Genomic DNA, 9,798 nt, shown 5'->3' on the forward strand with positions numbered 1-9,798 from the left:
TGGGGAATAGCTAACCAAACTGTAATCCTTAAACATAAGGGAATATTGCCATGCTGTAAGAAATGACAAGCATGATGAATATGGAGAAGCATGGGAAGAATTATATGAACTGAAATAAAGTGAAGTAAGCAAAGTCAGGAGGGGAAAAAACAATATCCACATTGATCAGAGTAGTACAGATGAAAATAATAACTACGACAAAGCAAGAGAAACGAAATGTTGGGAAATTATCAAGAATAAGCTTGACTCCACTGAAGAGAGAAGAGACAGCAATTCCTCACCCATTCCTCACCTCTGTAGGAGTCCATGGATATGGTACATTGCATATAATGTCATGCTTTTTCTATGTGCAACCTGATTCTGCTGAATGTTTTTCTCTCCTTTTTTTTCCTTTTCCAAATTAATTTTTTGCATAATTTTTATGGTGGATTGCTCTCTGGGAAGGGGAGAGGGAGAGGTACAGAGAGAAATCTAAGAGACATAAAAACAAAAGCTATCAGAAAATCTATTCTTAATAGACAATGCCTAAAATGAAAAATGTTATAGCTCTGTCTATAATCTGCTTTGTTCAGATTATTTTTCAGTCAGAATTTATTGCAGATTGAAGCATATAATTTGCTCTCTCTTTTTTTGTTTGTTTCTTCTTTCTCTTGGTTTCTCCCATTGGTTCTAATTCTTCATTACAACATGACTAATGTGAAAATAGGTTCAACGTGAATGTGTATGTAGAGACTATATCAAATTACATGCCATCTTGGGGTGGGGGGAGGTGAGAGATGGGGAGAAAATTTGGAACTCAAAATCTTATAGAAGTGAATGTTAAAAACTAAAAATATATTTTTTAAAAAGTGTGTATGTGTATATATGTATATATATGTATGTATGCATAAATATATGTATATATATATATATATATATATATTTATATGAATTTATTAAGGACATGGGCAAACTGGAGTACATCCAGAGGAGGGAAACCAGCACGGTGAGAGGACTGGATCCCATATGAAGAACATTTGAAGGAATTGGTGATATTTGCTTAGATAATAGAAGATTTGATGTGGCATGGAGGAAGGATGACCTTTGTCTTCAAATATCTGTATGGCTGTCGTGTTGAAGAGGGACTAGATTTGTTACGCTTGGCATCATAGGGCAGCAATGAGTACAAAGGGTAGAAGTTGCAAAGAGATACATTTAAGCCTTATAACATAGGTTATTAACCTTTTCTTGTGTCTGTCATGAAGTTTTTGTACACATGAGTGAAGCCTATGTACCCCTAATAATTGAAGGAAAGGCTAATTTTTACCTAGATGTTAGCGAAAATAAAGACATATTTTTCCTCCATTCAAGTGTACGGACCCATTGGCTGTCTGTAGACTCTGTTTAGGAAAAAATCTTGCTCTGTAATTATAACAATCTCTGGCAAGGCAATGGTTGTCTTCAAATATTCTGAGATTTTTCATTCTCAGCTTGGGAAAAGGAGAAAGGAACCTGGAAATGGGCCCTCAAACTGGAGGCTGAAGGTTGTTCCCTTCTGGAGGGAGTTTTGAGGGACTGCTTGGTTTTGATTCCATAGAACATCCTACCCCTGAGATGTGCCTCCCATTTTTCAGCTTCCAGTTGTATGGTGTCTTCCCCCACTAGATTATAAGCACCTTGATGTCAGATACTGCATTTTTTCTTATTTATAACCCCAGCACTTACCAAAATGCTTTGCATATAGGAGGTGTCTAATAATTGGTTATTGAAATGAATTCAATGTTTCTCTATGCTTCCACTTACCATCCCTGCAACAATTTTCCAAAACAGTATGTCCTTCATGGGCCACCACTCGTTTATATATATATGTTGTCCCCCTATTAGAATGTATGCTCTTAGAGGTCAGAAATTCACACACACATGCACACACACACATATACATACACACATACATGCATATACACATATATATATGTGTGTATATGTGTATATATGCATGTATGTATATATATATATATATATCCCCAAAGCTTACCACAGTGCTTAAAAATATATTAAGTTTTTAATAAATGTATCTTCATTCACCCTAGAGATATGAGTAGGGAAAAACAAAACACCAGTGGTTAACGCAGGGGAATTTGGGTTTTTTAAGCAAATTTGAGCTCTACCAGATTACATTACAGACTCAAGATTAAGAAGGGATTTCAGAGTCCATCTACTCAACCTCTCCATTTTTCAGATGAGGACACTGAGCCCCAGGGAGATTAAATGGTTTGCCCAAGATCAGACAGGCAAGAAGTAGCAGAACCAAGATTAAACTCAGGTCTTCTGGCTCCCAATCCATGCAAAGTTTACCACTTCCCATGATTGCACTCTCTCTTAGGGACATTGAAACAGATTCTCCATAAGATCTTGCTGACAAATTAAGTGAGGAAATTAAGGTTCAGATGGCAAGGCACAACATTCTTCCAGCTTTATAAGACCTGAGAAATAGAATGATGGAGTTAAAGGATTGAGTAACCAAGTGTGTTCAGATGCCTTAATCATGGGTCCAGGAGAAGAAACAATCCAGTGAGCCCACCACAGTCCTCTCTACATTAAGGGATCTGCATTATTGTGAGTCCTCTGTCATATTGCTTAGTAATACCCTAAGAAAATCAATTGGGAAAGTGCCAGGAGAAGGAAAGCAGGAAAGGACATGAATGACAGAGACCAGGAATGATGCTGGACTTCTTAGTCAGCTCACTAGACTACATGTATTATTCATCACCTTCAGAGGGCTATGTTATCTTGCTGCTGCAATACACAGTAAATGTGAAGCTGGATTTGTAGTCAAATCCAAAGGGATTCTGAAACAGAGGAGGATCCTCAATGATTCTGGGAATTTGCAGAATCCCATCACTCACCTCTTGATGTGAGATATTAGGGATTTCTATTTTTTGAAAAGAGATCTCAAATAGTGTGATTACCAAAGAAAGAAAGAAAGTCATTGGTGGACAGAGTTACTGGTAGGCAATAAGGCAGTGTCCTTCTGTTGTCAAGTTAGAGAACATTAATTGAAAATCTCCTTTATTCTCATTAACATGGGCTTGGAGGATGTGATGCTTGGTTTCAAATGGCTATACAAGAACAATTCTATTACAGGCAAGCAGAGAGAGAGAGAGAGAGAGATAGAGAGAGAGAGAGACAGAGAGACAGAGAGACAGAGAGAGACAGAGACAGAGAGACAGAGACAGAGATAGAGATAAAGATAGATATATTTACACCAAGATGGAACTGCATGATGGAACAGCAGATGGAGAGAAAATTAATTACAGGTTGGCACAGTAGATAGGGTACTGGCTTTGAAGTCAGAAGGCCTAGGTTCAAATCATCCCCTTTGTCACTTACTACTTCTTTATCAGTCCTGTAGCTTGCTGTCTGCACTGTAGGTTAGGAATCCCAGCTGTTCCTTTCCCTACCACTCAGTCTCCTGCCTACTACCTCTTCCAAATTCAGCAGCCTCTTCTCCCAAATTTGGGAGGTTGTAGTTGATGCTGCAGGGGCATAGGCTGAACTCTCTGGGGAAATGAGTCATCCCTATCCTGGTGTCGCTGTGCCTGACTAAAATTGGCCTGGCAGTACCCTATTCCCATCTTCTGGTGACATCTTACTTAGAAATAGCTTTTGGTGTTCTAGAGTCCCTGTCACCTATTGGTCCATTCCATGGGGTACCACCCTTCACAGGGCCTTGTGCCTCAAGGTTTGAGGTCTCAGAGGTCTCCATCACATCCTTTCCCTAAGTCCTAGAATTGCTAGTTATGACTCTAGTCATTAAAAACCTTCCCTCATTAATGACATCAGAGAAAGAGTATGTGAAACAAAAATCTATCAAACTGAACTTCTTGTAGAAGGCACATAACTTGAGATGGATCTTATGAAAGAACAAATAGAAGTATCATACCAAGCCCAGGTACAGCCATTATAAATGCCAATTATGCATGCCTATCAAGTTAGAGGCCACATCTGTCACACAAAACAGAATGAACCCACAATGATTAACATCTTAAATAACACATATTGATCCCATTATCTCATTCCTTATAGGATATTCCAAATATTTTCTTCTCTCTTCTCACTCTCAATTGTACTGCCACTCTCCATATACGTATAGCAAATGACCTAGACCAGGGGTGGGGAACCTGCGGCTTCAAGGCCACATGCGACCCTCTAGGTCTTCAAGTGTGGCTCTTTGAATCTAAACTGTGAAGTCACAGGGCCACGTATGAGGACCTAGAGGACCATATGTGGCTTTGAGGCCACAGGTTCCCCACTCCTGAGTCCTAGACTCTTACTTCACTGAGAAGATAAAAGCCATTGAACATGAACTATCTCAATCCCATTTCCCCATTTCTCCATTTCTCAAACCTTCTCAATGTCATTATTCTCTCTCTCCTTTTTCCCTTTAATCACAGAAGAGATACTCACTAAGGCTAATTCCTCTGTCTCTGCCCTTGGTTCTTTCTAGCAGTCATTCCTTCTTTCTCATCCATCTTAAATGTCTCATTTATTACTGGCTCCCTTCCCTCCTGCCTAAAAAATATGTTCAGATTGACCCAATTTTGAAAGTCTTCCTTTAACCCTCATCTTTCTCTTCCCATCCATTATCCTCAATAGTAATAGTTAACACTTGAATAGCACTTTAAGGTTTGCAAAGTACTTTACAAATATATCATTTTGTCCACACAGTGACTTGGGGAGGTAGATTTTATTATTATCCTTGTTTTAAAGAGGAAGAAACTGTTAAATGATTTACCCAGGGTCACACAGCTAGTAAGTGCCTATGGTTTGATTTGAACTCATTTTTCCCTGATTCCAGATCCAATGCTCTATCCACTGCAACACCTAGTTGCCTCTAATTGAAAGAGTTGTTTACAACAATGCCCCCCCCACCAATTTCCCATTCTTTTCTGAGTCTTGCAACTGAGATTTTCATGATTTTAGATAATAAGAAGAAGGGCTGGTGTTAATATAGTACTTTAAGGTTTCAGAAGCTTGTTATGTAACAGGAGAACTACTCAAGAGAGGCCCATTCTTCACATCGTGGGCAGGAGATTTTGGATACTGCCAATCCACAAGGTTGGGGTAGGGAAGTTGGTGATCCTGCTTTTCGAAGTTCATGATGACATATAATCTAGAGGTCCTGCCTCCAATTCAGAGCATTCTGAATTCCATGATTGTCTCCTGAACCCTTACTGGGTGGTGGAAAAAAAAGCTTTTGATTTCACTGTTGAGATGGAACTGAGAACTCCAAAGAAGTTCACCTGAAGAAACTCAGTCTCTCTCTTCCCTAGTGGCAAGCAAGGCAAGAATTGCTGTAAGCATGTGGGTGGAGCAGCAGCCTCTTTTTACCACTGGAACAAACACATAGCCATGAACGCATGCCTCTATTTTTTGTGCTTTTTCTTCCCAACTCTCAGGAGTATGCATATCAAGGTGGAATAGATGAGGCTACAAATTTACGAGCTTGAAAAGGCCAAAATAGGCAGAATTACAGCTGTTGAGCCAAGGAAAGGGTCAACTCTGAGGAGCAACCCATTTGACCCAGAATGACTTAGAAATCAAAACTATGTCCTTGAAGGAAGAGGAAAAATTATTAATAGGTTATATTGCAACTAGAAGTGACCTTTGTGATTGGAGAAATGTTTGTAGCAGCCCCTCTGAGTTTTAGCCAACACTCCCCAGGTACTGAAATGGTAGAGGGGCAAGTGTGACCTGGCTTGGGGAATATTTTTGGACTTCAGTTTTTTGCAGTGTCTTTTTATTAAATATTCCTTCAATATAAATGCTAATTGATATTATGCTTCAGTGAAGAAGCTTGTCAATAGCATTAGAAAAGAAAATCTTGACGCCCTTTAAGATTACCCTTCTAAAACCCTAGAGAGGGAGCTGGTGGATGGGTTTGGTGGTGAAGATGAAGCCAACCATGCTCTGGGAACTCATGTTTAGTTTGGTTAGGTAACTGATTCTTAGGTTGGAAGACTATTTCCACAGTCTTACTAAACTTGTATTGTCTCAATGGATCCTCACACTGACTCTGTGAAGTATTAATTGGAAATAAAGCTATAAATTAGCTCCTGATCACCAAATCCAGTGATATTTTATCAGTCCCCTTTCTTCTTCATTTCTTTATAGGGTTTTGACATGATTGACCAACCTGTCCCCCTGATTATGCTCTTTTCACTCACCTTAAGAGATATAAGGTTCTCCTGAATATTCTTAGACATCTCCATTTGTCTCTCTTCTTCCCTGGCTTCTTGTTCTTTTCTTGATCCTTAATGTTCTCATTCCCCAGGGACCTATCTTTAATTCTCTTCTTTTCTCTTTATGTACTTTTCTCTCGGAAATATCATTCATTTCTGTGATAGCAACTATTATCCATCACCTCTAAATCTCTCTCTCCAGTCCTGAGATTTTTTTCCATAGCTCCAGACTCAAATTTCAGATTATATTTAAGTCATCTCCACATGTCCAACATTGAGCTCTCAATCCCATGAAACCTGATTCTCTTGCTGGATTTCACCAATTTCATCTATGGCAACACATTTTGCCTTTTCCCCCTCTCTTTCACCTCACATATGCAGTCAGTTACCATGCCTTGTTCATTCTACTTCCATGCAGATATTCTCACTTTTACCACCTTAGGACAGGACCTCTTACCACCAGCCTGAACTATTACAGTAGCCTTCTGAAAAATATGATCACCACTATCCTTTCTTCTTTCTAATACATCCTAAAACCCTCAACCTGAGAATGCAATCTCTTTTACACAATTATATGGTTGCCTCCCACTTCTACTCAAAAAAATCTTTAAAAATCATTATTGCCTTCAAAAGGAGTATAAACTACTTTGCCTGGCATTCAAAACCTTCCAAAATTTGGCATCAGCCCATTTTTCTGGGGGTTTATTTGTTTGTTTTTTATCTCAAACTATTATCCAAAGCTTAGTACAATGCCTGAAATAATAGGTTTTAATAAGTGTTTATTGACCAGCCAAAGTCATTACCTCATGTGGGAAAAACACTCCCGAATCTCATGTATTTGTAAATTTGTTTATTCTGTTCCCTATGCCTAGAAAGTACCCCATCCATCACTTTGACTCTTGAATTCCTACTTTTCCTTTAAAACCTAAAGCAATAGCCTTGTCCTCCAGGAAGCCTTCTATGATGTACCCCTGCAGTCAGTAAAAACCTTCTTCTTCATATGAGTAATAGGATTTTCTTAAGTAGTTATTTTAACTTTCTTAATTATTATATAATATTGTATATTAATGTATTTGTGTATTATATTTCCATTAAACTGTAAATTCTTTGAGGCCAAAGACAATATGTTTTCCTAACATTGCATCTTTTCCAGAATCTAGCACAGTGTCTTGAACACAGTAGGTGTACTATTATTGTGTGGTATTGCATTCTGTTCTCTTCTGTTCTGTTCTATTCTGTTTTGTTCTTTTCTGTTCTATCACTAATATCTTGGCTTCTCTGATCCCAGGATGATAACTACGGATATTTTTTCTCTACTATCAGCCAAGCAAAAGTTCCAATGCATGACTTCCTTTCACCTCATCTTCCTTCAGTAATTGAGTCCCTTATAGTTTTCTTGCCCGTGTCTAGTCTTATTTCCCCATGCTCTTACTCAAAATTACTTGAATCAACCCCCAGCCCACCTACCCAAACACTTGCACAGTCCCAAACTAAGTAGTGTGCCTCTTAATAATTATTACCTTAACCTAACCTAAACTTTTTCTGTATATTTTTTTAATCTAATTCTGCTGGCATGACATTGGACACTCTACACTCAAGTAGGAAGGATAACTAGAATATATTCCAATTAATCTCAGTTGAAATCAGATTACAATAGGCACCTACTTCTCTCCATATCATTTACCTTCCATTAAATAATAAGGCTTTCACTTAGGGACCAATTTAATTGGAAGTCATTGTATAGAGTGCTTACTCACCAAACTGAGAGTATACTGATAAATGTTTAATAATTAGCTCTCCAGAAAAACAAACAAAATCTATATATGATACACTAAGTTTAATGTGCATTATTAACCTTTTATGCATCTCTTTCTTAAGTCTAAAGAATCAACAAAACAATAAATCAAGTCCTGAATTGTAGCGTTTGCTGATTTGCAAGGTGTAAATGCTTGCACTAAAAATTTAACAATCAGTTCTTCTAAGCCAGTATGAGCTGGTGCCAGCACATCCCTGTACCATACCGAGGGTGGGAATGGCGGAGGGATGAAATATCCAAGAATATAAAAAGTGTCCAAAGAGTTCTCCTTCATACGGTTTTACACTGTCAAGAGATGAGTTTCATAATTACAAGATGAAAGAAGTATGGTTAGAATGTTGTTTTAAAAAGTTCTGGAACTAACAGCATTATATAGCACCCATAAAATCAACACAATAACAATATTGAGCTACAATAAGAAAGGGATTTACAGGAAGAAATAGCGTCCTCATACTCTGCACTGGTAAGAAAACCTCTGCGGTATTGTGTTCAGTTCTAGACACCATATTTTGGGGAGGATGCTGATAAACCAGGGAGTGTCCAAAGGAGACTGTTCAAGATCGGTTAGAGGAACTAAGGATGTCTAGCCTGAAAAAAAGAAAACTTAGTGGGGAGGAACATACTAGTTTTCTCCAAGTATTTGTAGGTATACTATATAGCAGAGGGTATAAATTTATTCTGCTTAGACCTAGGAGAAAAAATTTGGAGCAAGAGGTGGAAATTTCTGAGAGGAAAAATGTAGGCATGATGTAAAGAAAGACTTTCTGAAAATTAGATATATTCAAAAAATGGAATGAGTCATCTTAGGGATTATTGCATTCCTCCTCATTAGAAGTCTTTGAAAAGAAGCTAGGTGACCTCTTTATGGGTATGTTATAGTAAGATTCTTTTTCATTTCTGGGTTAAATTTGATAGCTGATTAAGTCTCTTTCCACTCTGAAATTCTGTGATTCTATATCTCCAAAGAGCATATAAGATGATTAGTATTAGAACAAAGATATTCAAGTAATAAAAAACTAAAACTTTTGCTATAACCTTGAATTCTGAAGTGACAACATAAAAATTGTTTTCATGACGTTGAGTTTACTGTGTAATTTACTAAACAAAGTGTGGTTGACATCTCAGCCTAGCTGCTCAGCATTTTAAAATTTTTTTCTGTTGGCTTATTACACAAAAACTTTTGAAGGCTGTGACTGATTTGGGGGGTAACACAAAAAATAACAAACTACAGTTTATGGTTGGTTTGTGAGTCAGTTTGTCATCTTAAAACAAAATGTCATTTTTCAAAAGAGCACATGTTCTTACATTTTAACAGATTTCCAAGAAATTTGGAATGTGGGAGAGGATATAAAGTTATATCAGAACACTGAGTGAGCTCCATAATTCACGGAACTAATATAAGTTGACCTTTTCCATTTATAAACCTATTTAATGCTTTCTAATCATTATTCAGTATTTTAATTATTTTTGTACTATGCAAGCAATACAAAATTCTGAATATGCTCTCAAAAAGGAAAAGTAGCATATTAAGGATTATACATTCTGTAAGTGCTTTTTTTATCAGACTATCCTCTCATCTTCTTAAACAATACATGAAAATTTCAGTGTAATAACTTTACTATTTCTGTCTTCCATTCCTAGTCCCTTTTGACAGGATCTTCTTTTGAACCAAATTGTGCCTCTTAGTTGTGAATAACTATAGAGATTAAGCAGCCGCAGGGCATAGTGAATATGGCATTGAACTTAGAGTGAAAAAGATCT

Source organism: Trichosurus vulpecula, chromosome 1, assembly GCF_011100635.1.
Source record: "Trichosurus vulpecula isolate mTriVul1 chromosome 1, mTriVul1.pri, whole genome shotgun sequence".
NCBI classification, from domain to species: domain Eukaryota; kingdom Metazoa; phylum Chordata; class Mammalia; order Diprotodontia; family Phalangeridae; genus Trichosurus; species Trichosurus vulpecula.